Here is a 14,598-nt window from a genome sequence, read left to right as displayed (position 1 = left end):
TTACATCTGGACAATCAGTGGTGAGGAAATGAAAAGGTTTGCTCAGTGTCTATCTTCCCAGCTGGCCTGTATAGAGGGGTCAAACCTTTTCATCTTAAATGAACGTTGTATAGCTGATTTGATTCTCTCCATGAGCTGATGGTTGGGGGAATTTATAACGGAGTGTCCTGTTTAGAGGTCTCGGAGACCTGTGATATCCATACAGAATCCTTTTTGTTGGTGCATGATTTAGTTATTTAACTGACACTTAACACATATATCAGAGCTTTACAAACTAATTTAATTCTTACAACAAACCTATCAAGTGGGTAAAGTTGTTATGTCATCCTCATTTTACAGATAAGGAAACTGAGGCATAGGAAAGCTAAGTAGGGGCTCCTGGGTAGCTCAGCCCATTAAGCATCTGACTCTTGATTCTGGCTCAGGTCATGATCTCACGGTTTGTGAAGTTGAGCCCCGTGTCAGGCTCTGCTCTGACAGTGTGGAACCTGCTTGGGATTCTATCTCTCTCTCTCTCCCTGCCCCTACCCAGCTCTCTCTACCTCTCAAAATAAGTAAATAAACAGTAAAAAAAAAAAAAAAGAAGAAGAAGAAGAAGAAGAAAGAAAGAAAGGCTAAATTACTTGTCCAAGGTCACGCAGCTAGTATGTGGCAGAAGTGGGACTTGAAGCCAGGCAGTGTCTGTGCAGTCCAGAACCCTTGTTCCTGACCACCATGCCAAGCTGCCTTGTCCTCTTGGTTTCCACCTGTCCCCAGGCCTCTGCTGCCACCAGCTCTGGTAGGTGGCCTTGTGGTCTACAGCAACACCCCCAGCACTGGCTTCTCCCCTTTGCAACTTGCTGCTCATTTCCCTCTGTTCTCAGTGGTGCAGACCCATGATCCTCCCCCGAGCTTTGCCACAGGTAGTCTTGCCCCACCGGGGCAGTCACACAGCAGGCTGTTTGCTCACGATGTGACATCCATGCCATGTGGGAATGGGGACTCAGGAATGCTGAGCCTCAGAGCCTCTCTGCTGACCTAGGCTTGATCACCAGGGTCACTTTGACATAACTGCCCCTAGTTTAGTATAAAGCCACGTGTGGGGCAGATTCCTCTCAGAAGCCCAGTGGGAAGCGGGGTAAAAGCCCCTCTTGTGCTTACAGTAATACTCATTAGGTAATGCACCTATCCTGCTTTCCTCTAAGACCTGAAGAGGAGGAAAAGCATGATGCCTTTCTGACCTTCCTCTCTCTCCTCTTTCTCCTTCCTACCGTCTGGCCCGAGGGAAAGGGGGTGGGTACTCTCTCACTGCCTTAGAGCTGGCTTAATGGTCCTGGGGGGGAAGGGGTCTGGGAGCTGGTCCTTCAGGCTTGGCTTTGATTCACTAAGGGAGGAGAATTTGGAAGGATTAAGTCACGGCTAGTTCCTTCAACTACACAACGGGACAACACTTTGAGGCCAAGCCCGTCATAAGTCCCCTGTGTGCGGGGGTATTTATTACTCTCTAAACCTAGAACTTTCACGCTTCTTTGCCTGTATATAGGGAATATGTTTTACACTGTGACCCAGACAAATATGTACATATATATTACAAACAACCAAACCAAAAGCTACACAAACAACACTTATTACTTAGTACAATGCATCTGATCATTTTTAACATAGTCTTTTTTTTCAGAAAAGGAAGAACACTGGTGGCAGCCCATCATTCCTGTCCCCAGGCAGACTTACTTGCTTCCTTCTCTGGGATCTCACGGTGCCCTGTGTGAAGCTTCTCATGTCACACTGTAATTTACATGTCTTTCTCTCCCACTAGGGAGAGACTTTGTCCCTTTCATCTCCGCATTCCTAGCACGACTACCAGCAGACATCCAGGAAGTGTTCATCGAAGGAGTGAAGGAAAAAAGGCCAGTGGTTTCTCTTTTCATGGCACACGTCCCCTAGTTCTGGGGTTGGAGAGCTTGGACCTTGTCAGTGAGAGACCTGGGCTCAGGGTGGGATCCCTGTGGAAGTTAGTTCATATACCTCCCGCAGAATGGACCTCAGTGGGCAAAGAATGAAGACCAGAGACTTTATTTCCCCTCCTTTGATTTTTCTCCGAAGCTGACCTGTTGGCATCCCGGGGCCAGAATGCCTTTGTGTTCTCCTCCACAGTAATTTAATGCCGTAAAACTGACTGCTGCAGACTCAAAAATCCAGGGCACTTGGCGTTTTTGCAAAGCCAGGCTCTAGGAAATGTTCCCGTTGCTGAACACATTGGATGTGGTTTAGGTAGCAAAGCAAATGACCTAACAAGGAATATATGTGCTGAGCCTAGTTCCTGTTAAATTAATAGATTCACGTTCTGGCACATCCACAACCTCACAAGTCATAGCAACCGGATGACGGCATGGCAACACAGCAGCTGTGGCCACTGCACGTGAGAAAAATCAGAGCCGAGTGTCTCTGGAGAGAAAACAGAAATGGGCTCTACGATCGCCAGCTTGTACGTGACTGGCTGAGGCGGGGGCGGGGGGGCAACCACAAGTAGATGCCTGCCCTAGTTAGGGATGCAGGAGTGTAACATCTCTCCCGCTTCATAAAACTTTGTTTTGTGTTTTCAAAGTAAATAATTTGCTCCAGTCAGAGAGGAAATGATGTTGAGAGAGAGAGATACCATCACGTGGACAGAATGTTCTTTGTAGCCCTGGAAGCAGTGTGGAGGTGATTCTTATCGGGGATTGTCCACGACTTGCTCTTCAGCAGCAGGACCACAAGCCTTTCTTTCTAGTTTTAGACCTGCACTGAAATCACTTACCTCTTCCGGCTGTCAGGCTCGAAAGCCCTTCTTTCCACCTCTTCTTCTAGGACCGAGGTTGGACCCCACCGCCCCTGCGTGTGCTGAGGCCTCAGGACCAGGATAGATGCTCTGAGGAAGAGGAATAGGACACCTGGACAGATGTCGATTCTTGTGCAACAAAAAATATCTGCATGTACTATCAGGATGGTGACGCCCAACACCAGGGCTGCCTGGGACTCAGCAGCAGCAGCCCACACCCCCTGATCTTGTTTAAATTCAAGGGTGACCCTTGCTCTGCAAAGAGGTGAAGGCTGGGCTGTCTGTTCTTAGGACTCATGTGTTACCCTTAGGTCTGCCCCTTCCTCCATGTTCTGCTTTCCAGGTGAGGGACCAGGAAGCTGGGCAGGGTTGTCATTGGGCCCACACTGACTTCTTTTTTGTTCTGTGAATTAGTTACCTATGGCTGTGTAGCAAATTACTACAAAACACAGCAGCTTAAGATAATAAACATTCAGGAGTGCCTGGGTGGCTCAGTCGGTTAAGCGTCTGACTTTGGCTCAGGGCATGATTTCACAGTTTGTGAGCTCTAGTCCCATGTTGGGCTCTGGGCTGACAACCTGGAACCCGGAGCCTGCTTCAGATTCTGTGTCTCCCTCTCTCTCTCTGCCCTACCTCCCCCCCCCCCCCCCCCCCGTCGTGCTCTGTCTCTCTGTCTCTCTCTTTTAAAAAATAAACAATAAAAATTAAAAAATATATATATATTTTTTTAGTTTTCAATAAGACCACAAACATGTATTACTTTACAGTTTCTGTGGGTCAGGAATCGAGGCAGCTTAGCTGGATGCTTCTTCCTCAAGGGCTCTCGTTGAGGCAGCTGCTGGCTGGGGTTGAAGGTCTCATCTGAAGGCTCGATTAACATAGACCAAGGGGGAAGTATCCCAAGCTAACTTATGTGGTTGTTGGCAGGCCTCAGTTCCTCTTCACAGGGCGGCCTTCGGACATGGCAGCTACTAGCTTCCTTACAGTGAGTGATCCAAGAGAGAGCAAGAGAGAAAGAGGGCACCTAAAATGGAAGCCACAGTTTTTTTATAACCTAATCTCAGCAGAGACATCACGTGATTTTTGCCATATATTATTTGTCGGAATCGAATCAGTTAGTCCAGCTCACACCCAAGGCGAGGGGCTTACACAAGGGTGTGAATACCAGGAGGCCAGGGATCACTAGCAGGGGACTGTCTTTGAGACCACCTACCACAGCTTCCACACCATGGTCCTCCAGCAAATGCCACTCTACAGAGGAAAAGCAATGCATGTGTGGGCATATATAAGTGTCAGGCCTTCACACATTTACACCATCTGCTAATTATTCCTGGGCATGCAGAAATCCTGAATATTCATGAAATTGTGACTGAGAATTCAGAATCACAATCCCGAACAAAGAAATACTCTGCTCTTGTCCTAGCAAATACAGAGTATCACATGGTTGTTTTTAGAAGTCTGGGTGACATATTCGCTCTACTCCCCTTGATTATATCATTGTTTGCTGTAAGGAGAATACACTAAGGAATTACTTCTATCTATCCCCAAACAGAAGTGGGCAATCCCTCCACCATCCCCCCACAATAGTATGATGCAGTAAAAATTTCAGAAAATTGTCATTATTAAGAGTCTAACAATGCATGTGTATTTCTCAAAGCGACACTATTTTTCTTACGTGGTACATTTTGTATTTATAATGTGCCATTAATAATGTCTGGGTAGAAGTCAGAACTAGCACATACGGGCTGAAGTGTGGGGGATTTCACGTTGCTAGGAGAGCCTCATCTGCATACTCCCAGTCTTGAGAGGATGATTCTGCATTTGTGGCTTCCCATTAGATATGAACGCAGAACTGGGGATCATTTCCCAGATGTCACTTTCCATCAGTTTCACATCCATCTTTCTGGACAAAGCCTTTACTCTAGGGTTTCCTGTGCTTTAGTAAAAAGATGAAGCATTAGTATGGGAGATTCTATGATCTGGCCAACGTGCTAGTAGAAGCAGCATTTGGGGAAAAAGGGAAAATTGTTGAGCCCCAACCGATGCTTTTGAACCACCTTTAAAAAGCTCCCTGTTTTCCGCAACAAGCTACAATGAAGCTAATGTTTCTGTTATGAAAGCCCTCCACTGCAGTTTCAAATGTCTGCTTTTTTTTTTTTTTTTTTTTTTTTTTTTAACCACAGCAAAGGCTAGCCCGGTTTTCTCTCCAGCAAAGCTGGAGAGAACTCTTCCCTAAAGATTGCTGTTTGACTACTTTGTTGCTATTTATCAGAAACCAAAAAGGTGGCTTTTTGTTGCAGTTTTTAATACGGCGAGCGAACTTATTTGGGGGAACGATAAATTTAAAATGACTTGCCTGATGCTCCTCTTCTCGGGACTCCACCCTACCCTCTAAGTCACTTTTGGCCCGTGATGAAACGCGGAATGCATCAGGCCTCAAAGAGATCTGTGAGTTGAGGGTAAAGGAAGAGGTGGAAATCGCGGGGGAGGATTAGAACAGAAACCATTTTGCAGCCCCTACTTGGACGCCGAAATAGCCCCCTGAGGTGTGAGATATGGTAGCCGTCCTGCGCGCCTACAACGAGTGGAAATGTCGAAGGACGAGCGTGCAGACCTTTGGAGGGAATGTGGGGCGAGGAAACCCGCGTTTGAAGGCCCAGCTTAGGCATTATTTGGCAAAACACAAGAGCATTCTGCTTTCTGACAGCACCTTCTAGCCTCAACGTGAAACTGAAAAACTTTCCCTTCCTCCTCCTCCCCCCTTTTGTTTGTGCGGTGGGTGTGTTTCCCCTGGAACCCCAGCTCGCCGGGGTCCCTGAACCCCAACGCCACCTTCCAGACCCAGCCTGAGAACACAGGTTCGGTCGCAGTTCTTCGGCGCGGAAACGACCCGCAGGGGTTCAGGCTCGGCGGACGACTGGCCGCGGGGCCCTGGCAGCCGTGGGCGAGCCGAGCTGGGGAGTCGGCGCCCGGGCAACCGGGGCGGGCGAGAGCCGGGGGCGCGGGCGGGCGGGCGGCTGCAGGGCCCGGCGCGCCACCGCGCGAGCAGCTGGGTCACAGCCCGGGCCGCGCCGCCCGCTCCGCGAGGAAGTGACGACTGCGCCGTCCCGAGAGCAACAAAGTTTGAGTCTGCGGGCCGCGCTCGCCTGCGCCCAGCGCCCCGCGCCCCTCCGAGCGGCCCCGGGATCGAGCGTGCAGGTGAGACGCGGGCCGGGCGCCCCCTCTGCCGCCGGGGCGCCGGCGTGGGGCTCGGAAACGCGTGGGGTCGGGGCTTGGCCCTGCGGGCGGGGATGTGGGGGGCCGGGTTGGGCCCGCCGTGCTGGGCGCTGGGGTGCGGGCGGCGCTGCAGGGGGGAAGGGGGAGGGGAGAGGGGAGGGCGGGCGCTCAGTGGCCGGGGTCGGAGGCCCCAGGCTGCGCCCCTGTTGTGGCCGGTTTCCCGCGGGAGTTGAAACAGCCGGGGCTGCAACCGGGCGGCCCGTGTGCTAAAGGAGGGGTGCGGGGAGGGGCTGCCCGCGGCCTGCGTGCGGGGCTAGTCGTCCGCCCAGCGTCCCGCACCCCCAGAGGCTGGGCGCAGCCGTCCCCCAGCCCTGCCCGGTGCTTCCCAGGGGGACGTGTTCTTCCTCTTCGCAGCCTTCGGTGAGGTTGCAGGAAGGAAGTTAAAGAAACTTTCCCCCCACTTTTCTTTTGCTCGGCCCTCCAGTGACGAAGAGCAGAGCAACTCGGACTTTTGGGAAAACAACCCTGCTCCTTTCCAAAAAAGCAAAACCAGAATTGCCCCCAAGCCCCCTTTCAACAAATCGCTCCTGACTCCCCCACTCTTTCTCCTCCCACACCTCGTCCCGAACCTGACAGTAATCCCTAAGGCCTAACACTTTGCAATTTAGCCATAAAAACTGTCAGCACGCCCACGTACATATGTGAATGTTTTCTATATAAAACTCCGAAACCCGCTTCCAGTGGACTCTGTGGCATCTCAGCTCTCTTCTGTTTTCTAAAACTGCTAGGGCTGCAGGATTGTGCTTGTGAACTTTACTGGTGGTTCCCGCCGCCCTCGGTAGCCTCGTGGCGCAGGGCTTTTTAAAGAACAGCTGAGAAGTTTATGACATCCCTGCAAAGTAACTCAGGGCTGGCAGGCCGGCCGGGCGGGCGGGTGGCGGCCAGGCTACCTGGCTTGGAGACTGCGACTGTAGCAGCGGCGGCCCGGCCGGGGCAGCGGCGGGACGGCGTTGGTGTGCCGGAATGTACGTCGGTGCCGTGGGGACTCCGACATGGGATGTCTAGAGGGTGAATGGTGCAGTTCCTAGCAGCAGCTTCCTGCCGGCCTGTAATTACGGCGTGATTGCACAGTCAGGCATTGTTGGCGTGGATGTTTATACACAGGCTATTGTGCAAGACCTTGGTGGCAGGGAACAAAACGCAGATTTGCATTGCAAATGCCCAGGACAGATCTGGGCTTGATCTGCAGTCACCAAGTTCTTTTTTGGCCTTTAGCCTTAGCTAGGTGATTTATTTCCTTGCCTCTCCCTTAACCTCCGACAACTTGCCAAACACCAGAGAAGTGAAGGGGACCCAGGAGGGCAGACCCCTCCACTTCCACCTTAGGCAGCCTGAAAACTATCCCGGGAACTGTGCCCTTATTTGTGTCTGTAGAAAATGTGGGATGACGTCAGCAGGAAAAGGAGATGGGAGATGGCTATCAGCCTCCCTAAACGGGAAAGCAGTTTGAATTAGCAAAATTGCACGGTCGCTTTGGAGTGGAGCCTGGTTGCAAAGAGGACACGTCAGACATGTGTGACTGAGCTGGCGAGCTCGACTTTGAGCCTTGAAGCGTCAGCTGCAGAAACTTAGTAGGTGGGTCCTAATTCCTTTATTGTCTTCTGGGCAAAGGGAAAAGTGCTGGGGCTTTGAGACTGTGTGTCTGTGATGGTGTCTGGGGTGGGTGGGGCGGCACCCACAGGGGGGGTGCCTCAAGGACATTTTCTCCAGAAGAGCCCCCTGGCCCATTTCCTGAGCCCGGTCTGCAGCCGCAGAGCAGGATGGGGGTCCTCATACCTCCTGAGCTTCTGCGCCGCAGGAAGGGAGCCAGGCCTGCAAGTGTGGAAAGAAGGCAAACAGGTTCTCCTTGAGGGCCTCAGATGTGGCTAACTGTAGTAAGAGGGATGTAAAAAACAGTCAAAAAGCTTGTACAGGATACAACCAGGGCCATTCTGCTCCTACCCCGTATCTTTTTTTTTTTTTTTAAAGTTTATTTATTTTGACAGAGAGAGACACAGCATGAGCGGGGGAGGGGCAGAGAGCGGGAGATACAGAATCCGAAGCAGGCTCCAGGCTCCGAGCTGTCAGCACAGAGCCCGATGCGGGGCTTGAACTCACAGACCGCGAGATCATGACCTGAGCTGAAGTCGGACGCTCAACCGACTGAGCCACCCAGGCGCCCCTCCTACCTCGTATCTTAACCCACTCTCCCCATGGCCTACTGGAGGACTGTCACGGGGCACCTCTCAGCCCTGCACCATGGGGGGTGCTGTGTGACCCTGTGGCACCGTCCCACCGCAGTGCTGGGGCTGCCTCTCCGCTCAGAGTGCCAGGTACTGATAGCGCGGGCACACTGCAGCTTCCCCATGCCTGGCCTTCTCCCCAACCCAGTAACTGAGTTTCACCTGAAGGAAAAAATGCTGTTTTGCAGCCTCATGCCAGCTGTGTGTCATGGGCACAGTGTCAAGTTGTCAAACCAAAACATTAGGGCACAGTCCCTGGCAGACACCTATGTGCTTCCAGAGACTCGAGGAAAAACATATGAAATCAGGACGTTTCTAGAAAGTCTGGGACGTACAAGCACAATTGCCACAGGGGAATGAGGTTTAGCGCAAAAACACCACCATGGTAGGAGTTCCTGAGTTGCACAACCTTCTGTTCTGGGTACATTTGTGTTTTTACTGAACTTGATTGTCAGGGTTCTGGTTAAGCTGCATCACCCGATGCGGTTGCTTTAGTAAGGACCTACTGGTGCCCAGCACTAGCCCTGAGGGGCAGAGGAGGGGAGCATTTCCTTCTGACCCCAAAGAAAAGACAGTTTTGAATTGCAGTACTTAGTGTTAATTTAGAACCTGCAGAGACTGAAGGTGCCCGAAGGACCTTAGGAGTGTGGGCAGGAGAACAGAGGAGAGGGACCCCTTGCAAAGGCCAGAGGAAGAAGGAAGCGGATTTCCTGGAGTTGTGGCCCCACCAGGCGTTAGTTGCCTGCCCACATCTTCAGCTCAACCTGGCTGATTTTTGTGCCCAACTCAGGCCCTTCTCCTGGCTTGCCTGGAGTTGTACATGGCCCAGGGTAGGACCGGAAACATTATCCCAACTTCCTCTCCCACCTTATGTAAATGCTGATTTATGGCCTAAAGTTGCTGCCCAGTTCACGCCCCCTGAGCAGCCCTGCTGCCTCACTATGCACGAGGAGGAACAATATTGAAAAAGCTCTGCATCGGAACCCGACAGATTTTAAAAATCATTTTGTTTCAAGAGGAGAAACTGTTGGAGGTAATTAGCAAGCTCAGCAACTCTGGCGAAAACCCCCAAGTGCCACTGAGAGAGGCAGATGAAGTCCCTTGCAAGAAGCTGGGCTCAGAATAAAGGCCTTTTATGCTCTCCAGGCCTGATATATATATATATATATATATATATATATATATATATATATATATATATATATATATATATATTTCTGTTCATCTGCCTCCTCCCAGCTGCCTCACTCCCTACACCACAACCCAGTGTTTTGACACCACAACTAACCTCCAAAAAAGGAGGCAGAACACCCCCAGCTAAAAGAGGGCATGCCCGACTCTGAAGAAAGTGCTACAGTTTTCCAGATGCCTGGCAGTTCTGTCCTGCAAATTTGTTTCCTTCTTTAAAATGTTCCCCCCTTCATTTCTCGCACTCAGTGAAGCATCTCTTTGTAAGACCCTTAAACCTTTTTTTTCCTCATCTCCGTGACACAGGGCCTTGCTTTACGACTTTCCGACTTTCTGCACCAAGTGCTCCTTGAAATATACACAAGGCTTTGCATAAGCCTCGGATAAAAGGCTCTCTGTAATGTCACTTAAGATGCCTGGTTGCAAGAGTCACCCTCTTGCTCAGCAGCCTTCAATGGCTCCCCACTGTCTGCATGGTAAGGATCAAACTTCTAGGCTGGCAGTCAGGGCCTTCCACACAGGGGTCTGGCCTCTGCTGATCTCCTGCCCTAACCCTCTGCTCTGACCCAGTGACCCACTCTGTGTGTTTGTCCAAACTGCTGGTGGCAAGCATTCCTACCTCTCATGCTTCCCTGGAAGCCTGGAATGCCTTTTTCTTCTGTTCTGCTTGGCTCAGAACAGAGAAGCAGAACAGAACAGAGGTTCCTGCTTTCCCTCTAGCCCTGTTCATGTTTCCCTCTTCAAGAACTTCCCCTGTCCCATCCTGCGGGGCATCCCCCAGGGACTCCAGTAACATCCACTGGGCTGAAGAAGACCTTGAAACCTGGCCTAAAGGATTTTTAACATTTCCTTTGGCCTTCACTCATACCCTTCACTCAGCTCCTTCAATGTGCCTTTGTGTGGATCACTTTTATCCCTTCTTAACGAAACTGGAAGTCGCTGTTTTAAATCTATTTGTTTCTTCAGGCCTGGTGCTCTACTCACAGCAAGTCCCAGTAAATATTTGGTGATGAGGATAAAATGGCAACGGCTATCAAATATTGTCCGTTTGTGTGTAGACACACACAGCCACGCCAAGCACCAAGGACCATGTTCCTGGTCTGTATTCTAAACATTTCTCCAGCCTTGCCTCCTCCTGCCCGTTAGCCTCTCTGGCGCCTCCTGGCTTTGCACTTCATTGTTCTGTTCCATTTCCAGTACCTCTTCCCCATGGGCGCCAGATGGTATCTGTCCAGCTTCCACACCGGCTCCTCCTTGTCCTGATTTGAGCCCCGTTGACCTGCCTGCCCCACAGTGTCCTATGCCTGAACGGCAGCTCTTAGGGAAGAGCATTTGTCATCTGGGTGGCCTGTCCTTCCAAGAGAACCAAACTGTTAGAAGGAGGTGGGGCCAACTCTCAGGCAAGACTTTTGAGGAAGACAGAGAGATGCTTCCCGGTTAGCTGCAGGTCTGTTGTGCACAAACAGGCATTGAACCTATAAAACTAGGCTAAACTATAAAACTGAGTCTCTGGGAGATCCTGGCTAAACCCTAATATTGGCCTTGACTGGGAGGATTCTGTCTCCACCCAGTTCTCATGCTGTTAACCTCAACCTTGCCATATAAGCTAGATGCCTTCTTTTCGAATTGAGCTACAATTCACAAACCATAAGATGTACTCTATAAAATAGATTCCTTAAAAATTTTGTTTTCTATAAAAATGAAATCTGGTAGATTCTCACTCCTGTCCCAACTTTCTATTTAAAAAGGTATAAATATGGTTGAAAATTCAAAAGAGATGTGGTATAGCATAAAGTTAGTCTCAAAAGTCATTTCAACATAGAAAAGAGATTGTTATACATATTATGCCCACATATACAAATGCAATAGAATTAGAGAAATAAATATCTATTTTAACCTTGAGGGAAGGAAGCCCTTCTTAAGAAAGATACAAAGCAGAAGCCATAAGAAAATATTGATAAATTTGATAACATGAAACTTTGAAAAGACAAATTTCCCAGTCTCTAATGTTCCCATTTTTTCAATCCTTCAGTGTCCCTGTCTTAGGCAGCAACAGTTTGTCATTTTTCAGCCATGCTTCCAGATGTAGCCTCTGCAGATTAAGGAAAGTATGAATATATAAACAAGTTCTGGCATACTATACACAGGGTTCTGCATTCTGTTTTTCACTCAATGTGTCTTTGAGATTATTCTACAACAACGCACGTAGAGCTGCCTCATTTTTTCCAATGGCTAGTACTCCACTGTAGGAAAATACCCTCATTTAATTAAGTAGTCTCCTACTGGAGAGCATTTGGGCTGCTTCCAGTCTTTTGCAACTACACACAATGTTGCAGTTAATAACGAATGGACTTTTAATTGAAAGTTTTGAAGAACATACATGGGTGAAACTAGAATTTACAAAGAAAACTATTTCTGAAAAGTTATGTGTAAACCACATTTAATAAACCAATAATTTCTAGAATCTGCTCTTTCACTAAACAGTCAACTTTTAGAGCTGACTAGGACTTCAGGGACTGTTTTTATCCAGTCCCTGTTTCATAGTAACTGCAGTAACAGCATCTCAGAGAATCCTGAGGTTAAGAACGTTGGGGCGCCTGGGTGGCTCAGTCGGTTAAGCGTCCGACTTCAGCTCAGGTCACGAGCTCGCGGTCTGTGAGTTCGAGCCCCGCGTCGGGCTCTGGGCTGATGGCTCAGAGCCTGGAGCCTGCTTCCGATTCTGTGTCTCCCTCTCTCTCTGCCCCTCCCCCGTTCATGCTCTGTCTCTCTCTGTCTCAAAAATAAATAAGCGTTAAAAAAAATTAAAAAAAAAAAAGAATGTAAAGCTAGGAAGGGCACCTATAATAACTCTCTCATTTTTAACTAAGATTCAGAGAGGATACATGGCTTCTCTAAGGTCACACAGCTGCTGAATGGAAGGGTCAGGGCACAAACCCCATATTATTCTATTTCCTTTTGCCATCCTGCATGGATCATCATAATCATTAGTTCCAGCAAGTCTCTTTGTAAGCCAAGGACTCCCATCTCTTCAGTTTCCTTACGGCAGTACGCAAAGATATAAAAAGAAGAAACTTACAAACAACAATAAGCAGTGGGAGATGGGAGAGTGGGATGTTTTTTGAATAGACTTCTTGCCATTATATTATGTTATTATAATCTTAATTGATCTTCATGGCCATCAACCTGTTGAGTCCCTAAAAACTCCTAACCAGACTCATTTGGTCAATAAGATTACTTAGTATTTTCAAAGCGCAGAAAGTGGGTTGAGTTAACACTACAGAAATGGAGGAATTCTCCCAGTTCCTAAGATCCCAGTTCCTGAGATCCCATGAGGGACCCAGGGGAAGGGCCAGGAATGCACTTTTCTCTGGCCTAAGACACTAGCCTTCTAGCCCTCTCTATCCACTCTCCTCTGTCCCCTCCCCAGTCTCCCTATCACGGGCCATCGTAAGGGGCCTGCAAGGGACATTCCACATGAGCCCATGTCCACTTCCTCTGTGGCTTGCCAATAGCAGGTGTTCTGTGACAACTTAGGAGTCAACAGCCACTCCCAACCCCACTTCCACTTGCACTAGACATGGTGAAAGGCTCAGCATTTCCTCCACCATCTCTCCAGGGAGGTTGTGCTGAACCGCCCAGCTGGCATTTAGGATCTGACTTGTCCAGGGACAGAGAAGAAGAAAACCGGCCAGAGCAGTAGCAGAGGTAACCGTGCCCAGCGTGGTTTACAGGGTACTTTCCCTCACGTTCCTTTTTTTTTTTTTTAATGTTTATTTTATTTTTGAGGTGGGGGGGGAGCACGAGTGGGAGAGACAGAGACATAATCTTAAACAGGCTCCAGGCTCTGAGCTGTCATCACAGAGCCCAACATGGGGCTCGAACCCACGAACCGGGAGATCGTGGGACCTGAGCTGAAGTTGGACAGCTAACAGACCGAGCCACGCAGGCGCCCCTACCTCACGTTCTTGATTCTTTTACTCACTCATGCGACATGCATTTATTGAATCCCTACTGTGTGCTCTGTGCTAGGTACTCGGCATACAGAGATCAAGAAGATCCAGCCTCCCCCTTCAAGGTGTTCATGGTTTGTGAGGGAGACAGACATGTGCAAAAGCCAGAGCAATTAGTGACACGCTGTCACTGTCAATGTGCTCAGGGGTCTGCTGGGCTTAGAGGAGGAGCTGGTCACTTCTGCCAGGCCAGAGGAGAGAGGAATGTTAAGACAGGTCCAGGGTGGCCCCGGTGCCTCTCATGGTACCTGTGCTTGGTGAATGCTGTGGAATTAATGAATGAGAAGCTTCCTGGAGGACCTGATTGTGAGCGGAGTCCTAAGAAATGAGTAGGTGTCCACCAGGTAGCAAAGAGACTCAGGGCATTCTCGACATGGGGAGCAGCTCAGGCAACTGCAGTAGAGGCATGACATGGTCCCCTCGGGAACTGCAAGCAGCAGGGTGTGATGGAGCACTGGTGGGACAGGGTGTTGAAAGGGGCAGGCAGGGGCCGGGTCACGTGCCAGCCTTTTGTGTCGGCTAAGAGGTTTGGACCTTAGGTGAGGGCAGTAGGAGCCACAGAGGACTGGCTGTGTGTGTGTGTGTGTGTGTGTGTGTGTGAGAGAGAGAGAGAGAGAGAGAGAGAGAGAGAGAGAGATTTTCATTTTGAAAGATCATTCATTCAGCTGTGATGTGGAGGCATGACTGGAGATGGGGAAGATGGGCAGCAAAGAGACCAGAGAGGAGGTCACTGCAGTCATTGGGGCAAGATGGAGGAATCTAAGCCAGAGTGGTGCAGGAGGGAGGGGCTGGATTAGGAAGGCATCAGGGAGTTGGGTGGACAGGCCGTGAGGACCAATCAAATGTATAGAGCAAGGGAGAAGTTGAAGTGTTTGCTCAGGTGTCTACTTGAGACATAGGAAGAAGAACAGATTTTTGGGGAGAGACAATGAGTCTAATTTCAGACCTGTTGAGTTGGAGGTACTCTGGGACATCCGAGAGAGATGTCTAGCGGGCAGTTGGACATACGGGTCTGGGGCAGGAGATCCCCCAGTGATGGCGAGGGAGGGTGTTGCCCTCTGTGAATCCTAACTAAGCCATCCCAAATAAACCATTTAAGTAAAAA

General features: G+C 49.7%; 1 protein-coding gene and 1 long non-coding RNA gene across 5 annotated transcripts in view; one reads left to right on the top strand and one right to left on the bottom strand.

Annotated features, from left to right (window-relative positions):
• Positions 1-608: 608 nt before the first annotated feature.
• LOC131517477 (uncharacterized) lies at positions 609-4,932 on the bottom strand. Its single transcript, XR_009264607.1, has 3 exons — positions 4,540-4,932; positions 3,558-3,821; positions 609-2,887 (listed from the first exon to the last, which is right to left on the bottom strand). It is a non-coding gene; the product is annotated as an uncharacterized LOC131517477 (long non-coding RNA).
• A 931-nt stretch (positions 4,933-5,863) lies between these two features.
• Positions 5,864-14,598, top strand: part of MIDEAS (mitotic deacetylase associated SANT domain protein) — a 67,486-nt gene continuing 58,751 nt past the window's right edge. For 2 of the 4 annotated variants that reach the window (XM_058739607.1, XM_058739601.1), the window contains exon 1: positions 5,864-5,995. The gene's annotated coding sequence lies outside the window, so the exon portion shown is untranslated. Of the gene's footprint in view, positions 5,996-13,099; positions 13,189-14,598 lie in introns of those variants that run through there. The other 2 variants (XM_058739603.1, XM_058739604.1) reach the window with 2 other exon arrangements.

Source organism: Neofelis nebulosa, chromosome 7 (assembly GCF_028018385.1).
Source record: "Neofelis nebulosa isolate mNeoNeb1 chromosome 7, mNeoNeb1.pri, whole genome shotgun sequence".
NCBI classification, from domain to species: Eukaryota; Metazoa; Chordata; class Mammalia; order Carnivora; family Felidae; genus Neofelis; species Neofelis nebulosa.
This window is presented reverse-complemented; position numbering and strand designations above follow the sequence as displayed.